Raw genomic sequence first — 12340 nt, 5'->3', positions numbered from 1 at the left:
GAGGGTGTAGATCTGGCCTCTATAAGACCTCTAGAGGATTAAAGTTGCAAACTTTAATAGCCTCCATGTCCCATTCATGCAATATGTCCATTATGAAGCTATAAATGAACCTTAGAGGGTGTTTCTAGCATGCATGGACATAAAGTTGAAAACTTTACGTGATTAAACCACCTTAGGACCTCAAATCTATAATATGGAAAGTTGAAGCAAGGGTTAGAGGCTTAACGGGTCAAGACCCTCCTCAAAGGAGCTAGGGTTTGGGTTTAAAGCTTATTAGATGATATTCGGGGGTAAAGTTGGAAACTTTACCCTTCTTTGGAACCTTTGGATTCGAGAAAAAGGGCTTATGCATTAAGTGAGTTGACAGACTGAAGAACTCGAAGAGTTCACAGGGGAACTCAGCGAGTTGGGTTGAGGTTACCCCGATTCTGTTGGAAAACGGAGGAACTCGACGAGTTGTAGGAAAACTCGACGAGTTGGATCACAACATCGCTATTCTAGCTTTGGGATAGACTCGACGAGTTACAGGGATAACTCAACGAGTTAGGTCACTCGGAGCGTTGACTTTGACCTTGACCAGAGTTAACTTTTAAGGGTTTGAAGGGTTGAGTTGTATCTAAGGAGTTGTTTATGGTTAGGAAGGTGGCAGAGCTAATACTCAGAGTTTGGACCTACTTAGCTACAGTTCGCATTTGAGGTGAGTCTCCTCACCATACTAATAGGTCGAAGGCACCAAGGCCGACCCATTATGTGTTATGTGGAATGCTAGTTGATTACGTGATATGTGATATGCTAGTTTTCCTTGTGATACTTGCATGGAAGACCTCGAGGGTTCCCGTGGCAGTTTACTAAGACCATGCAGGGGTTCCCATGGCATTCGGTGTAAGACCTTGGAGGGTTTCCATGGCATCCTAGTATGTTTGTATGTTTAGCTATTATGACATTTATGTGGCTAGCTAAGACCATGTGGGGGTTCCCATGACAGGTAGTTAAGACCATGTGGGGGTTCCATGGTTGTGGGTTAAGGCCATGTGGGGGTTCCATGGTTGTGGGTTAAGGCCACGTGGGGGTTCCAGTGACACCCGGTGTAAGACTTTGGAGGGTTTCTATAGCATCCTTATATGTTTATATGCATGCCTTATGTAGCTTATATGGCTGATATGGTTTATATGATCATATGAAATGTGTGGGGTATGTTACGGGGAAATCACTAAGCTTACAGTTTGTTGGTTGTTTCAGGTACTTTAGGATCTAAGGGCAAGAGCCCGGTGTGATGGCAAGGCATGCACTCTTCGACATTTTATTTAGGGACACTATGATATTATGAATAAATTGTTTGATGTTTTGGATTTTGAAAACAAATGTGATTAGAATTTTATATTTTATGGTAATGATTTCATTACTTAAAAATGAAAAATCTTATTGGAAATTTGGGCTGTAACAACATTTTACAAACTAAAAGTATACTGACACGATCTAGTTAGGGAGGTTCTTTCTGTCATATTTAGGCGCGTCAGAGTTTCTGCCAAGAAAAAGACACATATGTGAAAGATCTATATGTCCAAGAATCATTATAGAATGTATTTGTTAATGATATATGATCTTATAAGGTCACACCTTTTAAGAAATTATCACTTTTGATTATTTATTAGAATTTGATTACTAATAAATATTATCAACACTTATATTCAATTGAGAAATTGTTATTTATGGAAATAATATTTTCTAAGAAAGAAAAACAACTAAAAACTCATATGATATGATTTATAAGTTGGGTACATTTTAATGGACTAGTTAGAGTCCATTTATATAAAGGTAGGCTATATATAAAATGCTACACATGTTAGTATTTAAGAAATAGTAAGACACGCACCAATCATCACTTCAAAGTGATGGTGTCGTGGAAGAGATTGAGTGTTGGTTTTATCTCTTTCATGTCATACTTCTTAAAACACCATATTTTGAATTTGTTGAATATATGGTGCCTTTGTAGTTTGTACACATGTGTAAGTATATAAAAAGAGATTAGACAAAAACCTTGCTAGTTTTTTCACTTCTTCTTCTCTTTTTTTTCTCTCTCAAAAGTCGAGAGCATACATGCTCTCTCCCCTCTCCTTTCTTTCATTGTGTAGTGTGGAGTTAATGTGTTCTAAGTTGCTTCTCATTTAAGGCTTATTTGGTATAACCGTATAAGTTCTATAAGGCTTAAAAATTGTTAATTACAAGTGAAGACTATGATCTTGAAGTGGTTTATTCTTTCTTGGTGGATACTTCTAGAGAAGCTCTACTTTTAGTCATTGTCATTTTCATCAACTTCCAAATTTCTGAGATGAATCAAAGTTTTCAAAGGTTGTAGCCCTTTTTGTAGCAACGTAATTTTCAAAACAAACTTTTCATTTTTCAACAACCAAATTTATATAAACATATTCTCAAAAGTATTCAACAATAGTTATCGAAACATAACATTTCCCAAGATCACAAAATCAAATCCCTTCTCTAGTGTGTACGGGTCACGCCGGCGCCTTCCCACGGTCCTCGCTAGTACCTGAAACACATAACACAATAACTGTAAGCATAAATGCTTAGTGAGTTCCCCAAAATACCACATACAACACATACGCCACTCGAGGCTATAACATGACCCTTCGTTCGATGTGTCTCAGCGGGACCCTCCAGTCCCGTAGCTCGTTGGACCCTCTGGTCCAGTCATAGCTCGTTGGGCCCTCCGGCCCGGTTTGTATCGTTGGACCCTCTGGTCCGGTCTATAAAATCATACAACATACATATAACACATAGCACATAATCTCACACATAACACATAAGACCCTCTGGTCAACACATAATACCACTCTAGGTAACGTATAGTGAGAAGACTCACCTCGTGTAACTCGGTAACTCGGAAATCTCGGACTCAGTGAAGTAAGACCTAGCCTCCGCCTAATCATATGAAATAAACACTCGTCAACATCATATTTCCCAAGGCTAGACCATTCCCTCTAATCACTCTCAGGAAAGGTAAAAGACCATTTTACCCCTTACTTGGCTCAAATACACTAAAGTTGACCAACCCCTAAAAGTTAACAAAAGTCAACCCTTCGGGTTACGCTGCGCGTACCAACCGTGTACGATGGGCGTACCCGGAGCCTTCACATAATCGGGGTACGCGGCCCCTTACGTCGCGCGTACTGGGATTATGCCCAGCGTTGTACTGGGATTACGTCCAACGTAATACCCAGCTTCCTTATCCATCTCATTCAGGTCTTAATCGGTTAAGACTTGCATCCAAAATTCAGATCTGACTCCTCTAATACGACTTAATCCATAAAGTTGAAACCTTTAAGCCTTTTCATGGTTGTAAATGTCACTTTGTTCTCAAAACACCGTTCCTCTTTCCATAATGAGACTATAATTCATGCATGACACAAGACTGGATTTTTATGAATCCTCAACACCATATACACTAGAAAAGGTCAGATCTAAGCTCATGGAGACTCTTTGCACACAAAGTCTCCAACTTTGAACCAAAAACCCTAAAAATGGTCCAAAAAGCAAAACTTATGAAGAACAAGGAAAGCTTTGAGCTTTTTACCTCAGAAGGGATCTCCAACCACTATAGAACTTGGATCTACACTTGTTCTTCAACTTCTAGCTCCAACAATGGCTCCTCCTTCTCCTTCTTCACCTTGAAAGGATAACTTCAAGCTCAAAAACACACACACAAGCTAAAGCACGAATCTCAGCTCTCAAAGGACTCACTCAAGGGGATATGGTGGCTAGGTCAAAGGACCACATGTTCCTTTTATAGCGCACAAGCCAGAAATTAGGGTTTGCATCTAGGCTCACTACGCCCAGCGTAACCCCTGAGTACACCTAGCGTACCCGGGCGAGTCCATGTTCAATTTAAGCGCGTGAGTACGCGCGACGTACACCTCAGTACGCACAACTTTAAGGGACCAATTTGCCAACTCTCCAAAATAGAAGGGTCATAAAGCTTACCTGGATTTCGGGTTGTTACATTTTTTCTTTCTATGGTTGATTTAATATTTTCATGATTGAAAAATGATTTTGGGTGGGTATAAAATGGTTTTAATGTTATTTAAATTTTAATGTTTTTGTTGCTAAACTCATAGTTTATTATAACTATTTGTGAATAAAACTCAACAATGAGAACTTCTTGAGTGATTATTGGAAGGAAGTTCTAACGCTTAGACCAACCAATGTTTTAGTTTTTAGATGGGTAAAACAGAAACATGTATGTATGGATCTAACATAAGTATCATTTCTTATGAGTTTGGCGAGTGGGTTCAAACTGTTTTAAAAGTCGTCTCATGCAAAATGGTCAAACATGAGAAAGTGTGCATGAAAAAATTACATGCGTGTATACCTTTTGCGTTTCATACTTTTGGTTTTTTGCGCCATATAGCTTCTCAACATAATCTAACGGTTCATGCATATTAATGTTACGACCTCGAGTTCTATGAATGTAAATTTTAAAAGAATTGATTTTGTCATCCAAAAATAATTAGCGACGCAGCCTTTTCCCCTTTAACCGCTACACCTATATAGAACATTTTCTTCTAGTATATTATATAAAAAATATATTCTGTCATATTTTAAATTATATTTTATGTACATATATTTTGTAGGAGATGTTACACCTATATAAAACATTTTTTACTAATAGTATATTTTTGTCATTTAGATTTTTTCCATAATTATTTTGTATGTTGACAGCTTGGTCTTTATGTAGAAAATATTTTTTTTAATAAAATATGTAATGGTGAAATATTATAGAGTAAATTATACGAATGGTCCCTATGATTTGGGATAATTGGCGCGCTTGGTCCCTAACTTATTTTTTTAACTCGGAATGTCCCTATTGTTTGTTTTTGTTAAGTGCTTGGTCTATATTGTTTGTTTTTGTTATGCGATTGGTCCCTGCGTGCCTAAAACACTATTATTTAAATAGGAAAAAGTTGTGGGATATGTAAGGTAAGATGAGGGGGTTGGGGTGTGTTTATTTAAATATTAAAAAAAAAACAAGGGCAAAATAGTTTTTTTAGGTAAGACAGAGACCAAACATGTAATAAAAACAAACAGCAACGACCTTCCGAGTTAAAAAAATAAGTTAGAGACTAAAAGCGCAAATTACCCTAAACCATAGAGACCATTCATGTAATCTACTCAATATTATATAATGATATCTATAATAAATTATTAAAAAAACAAATATCGTAAACCAAAATAGGAGGACTATTGGGCCATATGAGTTCAAATCGAGAATAGTGATTAGGCTTTTTTCCAGTCAAACTCAAATAAATAGGACATGGGCTGTGGATTTTCAAAAACGGGCAGAAGTCTTGTTAAACCCGGTTCGTTTGCACTTCCAACTTTCTAATTCTAAAATATAGCCAAAGGAGAGTTGAACACTTTTTAGAATATAGATACAGTAAAAAGTTAACATGATTTAAATTTAGCCTATAAATTTGAAGAAAGAAATGATTATCTATTGTTTAATGATGACAAAATCAGAAAACCCTTTATGGACCAACATGCAACAACAACTATTTTTTCACGCCAAAAAAAAAGGAAAGAAAAAAAAACAAACGCACCAATCTTTGTATACAAGGACAAAAGGTCCATCAATAATTGAAAAACCGAACCTATGTTTACCACAAGCAATAAAACATTTATGCAACAAATTAAGTTTAGGGTTATCATTATATTTTAGTTATTTTGCAGTTTAATCATTAAATTTATTTCAGTTAATAAAATTTATCTATTTTTGAAGAAAAGAATTCACGTTAGCCGGTGGGACTCATGTTTATAGTTTAATATATGTTAAATTGATAGTCTCTAAAATAACATCATATGTATTTTCTAAAATAACATCCAACTTTAAGAAATTACTTTTTTATTACCTATATAATAATATATGTATAACATGTTAGTCCGAATAAAAAAACATTGGATAAATATAACTTTTATTTTATAGAGTGCCATGACGAGAAACCATGTTATGTTCAAGTTTAACACCTCAAAAAACAATAATTATAGATTTACAGAAGTCATAATGAATATTGTTTTTAAGTACATAACTTTTGTTAATTGGAATAAAATATGATGATTAAAATGAAGAAAAAAAATCAAACTATAATTATTTTTATGTATATTTATCAAAATATGCTAAAAATAAATAAAAAAAACACCAACAAAAAGAAAAATAATTTGTGAAACATATAAGGTGGGTGAGGCATGAATGACGGCCTAATTGCGTTATGCGCGCTTCCAATCAACGACATATTTGATTTTCATTCAACCCCACTTTTCTTTTCCAACTTTATTTTATCTTTATTGATTGTTATATTATTTAACTGAATTTCTATAAAGATAACAATATAAATGTAAAAATATATATTTGATGATAAATGTTCTTCATCAAAATGTTATATTATTATATTGCAGAGAAAAATTGTTTATTATTGTAAAGGTCCATGAAGAAAATAAGACTCTTCACCATAAAAATATTAGTGAAAATATATTACAAAGAAATAAAAAATCTTGTATTTGTTTATATACTCTTTTTTCTTTACAATTCAGAAAACAAAAGAATTTTTTTTAGACTTATAAGATGGAAACTTAGGTCCCGTTTGATAGTTACTGGTTGAAAAAGTGCTGACTGGAAAAGGTTTAACTGGGTAATAAATCATGAGTTAGTAAGAAATTATGTTGTTTGATTGTACATCTGACTAATAGACTGACTCATGAAAAATGACAATTTTACCCTTATCTCTATATCAGCCTCCAAAATCATAGCCTTCAACTTCATTTAACACTTGATATGTATGTATGTGTGTATGAGCAAAGATCACCAACATCCCACATGAATTCAAGTATCATAAGTTCATAACAATAAGTTTGATTCTTGATTAGAACATTGAAAATTTAGGTTTAATAAAGTATTTATAAATTAGAATGAAATAAGATTGTATAAATACAAACTCAAACAATTACAATAAAGCTATACAAAAAATAACCACATAATAGCGGTATATAAAATCCATTCCGTTCATCATCAGCCACCATTTCATCTATTTTATTAGAAGCTTAATCATCATCAACATGATAAGGATCTGCAGTAATAGAACTCACAATTAATACCAGGTAATATACCCAAAGCACAAGAAAACCAGCTATATGCATCTCATAAGAAAGTGGGAAAAGTTTCAATTGCATCAACCCTTTGTAGTGAGAATGCAGTTTTGAGTTTAGGAAGTCAAAACAGAGGGTAAATTGAAACCAAAATTGAAAAAAAAAAAAAAAGAATTCTGATTCAGATTTTCGTAACTCATACAAGCAACAGATTCTAATTTCTTACATTATAAACAAAAACGGAAGAACAGCCATTCGATCTACTGGTTTAAAAAAAAAAGACGAAAGAAAGAGAGGTTGCTTACCTTTGTTGACGGAGCTCTGGCCAGAGAAGGCGGAGGTCAGAGTGAAGGATAAACGGCGGTGATCTTGGGAGGAGGAGGAGGAGGAGGCGTCGGTGGGTGTGGAGAAGAAGGATAGCGATGATTTTTTTTGTTGTTGCGTATTTCTTTTAGGTTGAGAGGGAAGAAGAAAGAAGAGGGCAGGAGAGTCTTTTGTTCCAGTCAGCAACATGTTGTAAGCTGACAGAGTAATTCATTTGGCCCAGACATTCTGAGCCAATCAACAAGTATCAAACACGTTCGTCTGACCGAGTTAGCCCAAATCGCTGACCCAAACCGAGTCAGACGAGTATCAAACAAGGCCTTAGTCTATTTCATATTGATTAGAATAGGAATGCCCATTCTTAATTTCATATTAGAAAAATATTGAGTCAAATTTGTGAGTCAAATCCATCCCGATTATTCAATTTAATTTCTTAATATTATATTTATCTTTATAAACCTTCGAAATGTCATATTTGTTCAAATCTTTTTGTTAATATTTTTAATAGTTTATAATTATTTTTATATCTTGGAATTATTAAAATAATTAAAGATTTTAATCACATTATCCTTACATCTATAATCATGAAATATCACTTCTAAATTGTTGAAATATCATTACCTTGACAAAAAAAATGTTTCATCTTCAGCTTTTTATGGAATGTATTGCATTGATTATTTAGTTTTTGTTTTTGTTGAATATCATGTTGTAGAGCTATGATATTTTAGATATTACAATTGATAGTTTGATATTTAAAAATAACATATATGATATTTTTGATATTTAGAAATGACATATATGATATTTTGATTTTTAAAAAGACATATACGATATTTTAAATTTTTATTAATGGTATATGTGATATTTAAAAATTAAATTGGACAAATATAATATTTTGGTGTCTAATAATGGTATATACGAAATTCTTCCATTTTAGATGACAATAGAATACATGTTTATGCTAAGAGCTTAACCCAATTCCATGACCAAACCGCTTAATCACTTCAGAACTAGCAATACCAATCACAAGATATTTTTATGCTAAGGACTTAACCTATAAAGTCGAAGGCTTTAAGTCTTCGCATGGATACACTACTCCAAAAAGCAAAAACTAGCATCTTAGTTCCATTGAAATGATACATCAACTTAGCATGGATGCACAAAACCCATAAAAAAAGAGACATTTTTATGCATAAAGGACCCCTAAAACGTCCAGATCTAAGGGCTAAGCTTTAAAAACACCTATACTCACAAGAACCAACCAAAAGGGACCAAGACAAGCCATAATCAAACCCAACTAGATCTACACAATAAAATACCAAGTTAAGAACTTTATACCTCAAAAGACTTGAAATGAAGATGCTAACTCTGGACCTCTAAGATCAACTCCAAAGGATGACACTTTAATCTCCTTCAACCACTTCAAAATGCACAAGAATTCACCAAACTTCTTCACAAGAGCACAAAACCACCAAAACAAAGACTAAGGGTGAGATTAGGGTTGGAAGACATGGAGGCTAGCTAAAGATGACCAAATGGAGCTATAATGGGGGTTTAAATAGGGTGCAAAGCCTCAAAATTAGGGTTTGGCTCAATCCACATACAACATGTGTACTCCACGTAAGCCCCACTTATGTGGTTTAGTTTCGTGATCTGAAATGGCCTTGTACGCCAAGCGTACTCCCTTGTACTGTAACACCCAAAATCAGGAAGGCCAAGAAAGGAAAGGAAACCCTAAGTTAAAGGGCCGACTCGTCGAGTCCAAGGAGGAACTTGACGAGTCCGAGCGGGATCCGGGTCGAGGAGTAAGTGACCGACTCGGAGAGTCGGCTAAGGGGACTCGGCGAGTCTGGTCTGAACGAGGAAAACCCTACTCCCGGGAGTTGTATCCTATATAAAGGGTGTTATGTCCCTCCCTCAGCCCCCATATCATCCTAGAGAACCTGAAAAACCTAGATTTCGTGTGAGCTTCCATCATTTGAGAGAAATAGCTTTGGAGGAAGGAATATTTAGAAAGGAACTTGAAGATCAAGAAGGTTGCTTCAAAGGAGAGGTGTAGATCCGAGATCTACTTCAGTTTGTGTTCATCTTGGAGGTAATAAGCTGCTATTTTCCCTCCTTTGCATCTAGATCTATTTTTGTTATGAGATTTGGAGGTTTTATGGTTGTTTGAGACCCAATTCGAGTTTGGGACTTAGATATGTTGTTACCACTTCAGATATAGTGTTGGGATGGTCCAATATGTCGTAAAGCATCAGAAGATGAGTAGTTGGTGAAGCCCTTTTGTCCTTAAACCTAGCCCTAGAGTGTTTTGAGCCTAGATCTCTTTAGTTATATGTAAAGTTTGCAACTTTACGTGAGGATTGAGCTTTGGAAGTATGGATCTATGATTTGGAGCCCCTGCATGGCTCGACAAGCCACTGTATGGATTAAGAACTGGAGCGACTCGGCGAGTCACATGGGTGGACTCGGCGAGTTGGATGAAGTTGGGCAGGAAATCGACGAGTTAGAAGAACAACTCGGTGAGTCTGTTGAATATTGCCTTGGACTCGGCGAGTCTGTTCTTGGACTCGGCGAGTCAAGTCGCGAAACCCCAAAACCTTCGAGTTGAGACTCGAATCAGTGAGTCGAGTGGAGACTCGGTGAGTTAGACAGGTCAGGACTCGGAAATCGGTAGACTCAGCGAGTCATGGTCTGACTCGGCGAGTCGAGTCGCGAATGGAAGGAATCTGAGCATATGAACTCGGCGAGTCAGTAGGCAGACTCGGCAAGTAGGGTGGACCTAGAAGGTTGACTTTGACCAGAGTTGACGTAGTTGACTTTCGGGGGACAGTTAGACTAAGTGTTGCATTGATATTGGTAGCTTGGGGAGCTAGTGGAGCAGGAGTTCGGAGAGTTGCCGAACAACAGCTAGAGGGGCTATCAGCAAGTTCAGCAAGTGTAGGTGTGTTTCCTTTTGTGTGAATGGGTCTAAGGCCACAATGCCGACCCATGTAATTATGATTAGAGGACCTGGGGGTTAGCCCTATGCACGGTATGCTAGTATGATATTCAGGACGAGGTCCAATGATAGCGGGCGGGTGCCCAAGGAATGGTTTATATGATAGTTTATACTTGTTGTCTGTGTGATACTTGTATGTGCCTGGTAGGGAGGTGAGTGTGGGCGAGGTCTCGTATCCCACAAATAGCAGAGTGTGGATGGTGTTCCACATCTCATTAGCAACAGATCAGGGGCGAGGCCCAAGTTAGGGAAAGAGTGAGTGTGGGTTGGGCCCGTATCTCACTATCAGTAGGAGCATGGACGGGGTTCCATGACTCATCAGTAGCAGGATAAGGGTGAGGCCCAGGATAGGCGAGGCCTTAGGACAGGATCCGTTAAAATAAGTTTAGCTTATGTGATGTGATATGTTTATGTGCTATTATATGTTAGCGAGCGAGGCCCAGTGACAGGCGAGGCCTAAGTGAAACAGATCTGTATCCGAGCAGGGCTCGAAGCCAGGCGAGGCCTGGAGCGGCGGGGCCGTTGTAGCGAGCGAGGCCCGAGGTAGGGGGCGAGGCCCAGAATAGCGGGCGTGGCCCAGTATGTGCAGTATCTGGTTATGTATGGTATGTGGTAGGGTGGGGAACTCACTAAGCTTCGTGCTTACGGTTTTCAGTTTTGGTTTCAGGTATTTTCGGTAGCGGAGGGAAGAGCTCGGGGTGATCGCATGGCACACACCATAGACTAGACAGTCTGGGAATGTTTTACTCTGATAACGAACATGTGTTTTTGGAAATTAATACTCTGATTATGTTTTGGATTGATGATTTTGCTTTAAGTAATGTTTTATTAAAAGAAATTTTTAGTCTTGAATTTCGGGATGTTACAAGTTGGTATTAGAGCCTTGGTTTGAGGGATTCGAACGTACTCTCGGGTGCGTCTGAACTCAAACTAAGGAATTGGTATGGAAGTTTTCAAAATGAAAATACAGTTTTGTAAAAAGAGTTTGAGAAACAAAAACAGTTTTAGAAAAGCAAACAGAATTCAGAAAGAAAAGAAGTTTGAAAAGAAAAAAGAGGCGTGGTGCATGCAATCAGCAAAGCTCAAGTAAGTACCCCAAAATACCCATACAAGTTTATGTTATGATTATCAGTTAGTAGAACAACATGCTAGATTAGGACTAAGGATCTAGGGAGGATGCCTTATGTGCCTATTATATGTGCTTGAGCTGCATGATAGTGCTGATTAGACAGTAGTAGGATAGCCTGTTTAGGTTATCAGTGGAGGTTACGCGCAGTATTCTAGATCAGACTCCTATGATCTTTGGCATGGTCAAGGAGGGTATACTGGAGATTTTGGATGAGAGGCTGGGAGCCTTCCGTACCAAGATGATGGCTTTGATGGGAGCGCGTACTTTGACATTTCAAGAGTTCAGGGCTTCCGGGGCACCAGATTATCATGGGGCTAGGGACCCCATCGCTGGCAGCAGATGGTTGGCTGATGTTGCCAACGTATTCCGTACGAGCCGGCGTCCTGAGGAGGACAAGGTCAGACTCGCCTCCTGTCTTCTGAAGGACAGAGCGAGGGATTGGTGGGAGGAGATCGGTTATGCTTTGGGGGATGATGCCGCGTTGGACGCAATGACATGGAGCGATTACTCGACCAGGTTCAGGGCGGAGTTTTCGCCGATTATTGAGGTGCAGCAGTTGGCACAGGAGTTTCAGGATTTGACGCAGACCACTGAGACTGTGGCAGAGATCACCGCTAAGTTCAGGGAGAGGGCTCTTCTTGTACCGCAGTATGTCGCAGATGAGGAGATGAAGAAGGTCCGATACCATGAGATGTTGAGGGATGACATCTGGCAGTTTGTGAGCAGGTCCAGCT

This window comes from Lactuca serriola, chromosome 8, assembly GCF_051521515.1.
Source record: "Lactuca serriola cultivar US96UC23 chromosome 8, Lser_US96UC23_V15, whole genome shotgun sequence".
In the NCBI taxonomy this organism is placed as follows: Eukaryota; Viridiplantae; Streptophyta; class Magnoliopsida; order Asterales; family Asteraceae; genus Lactuca; species Lactuca serriola.
The sequence above is the reverse complement of the archived record's forward strand: the minus strand, read 5'-3'. Positions refer to the sequence as shown.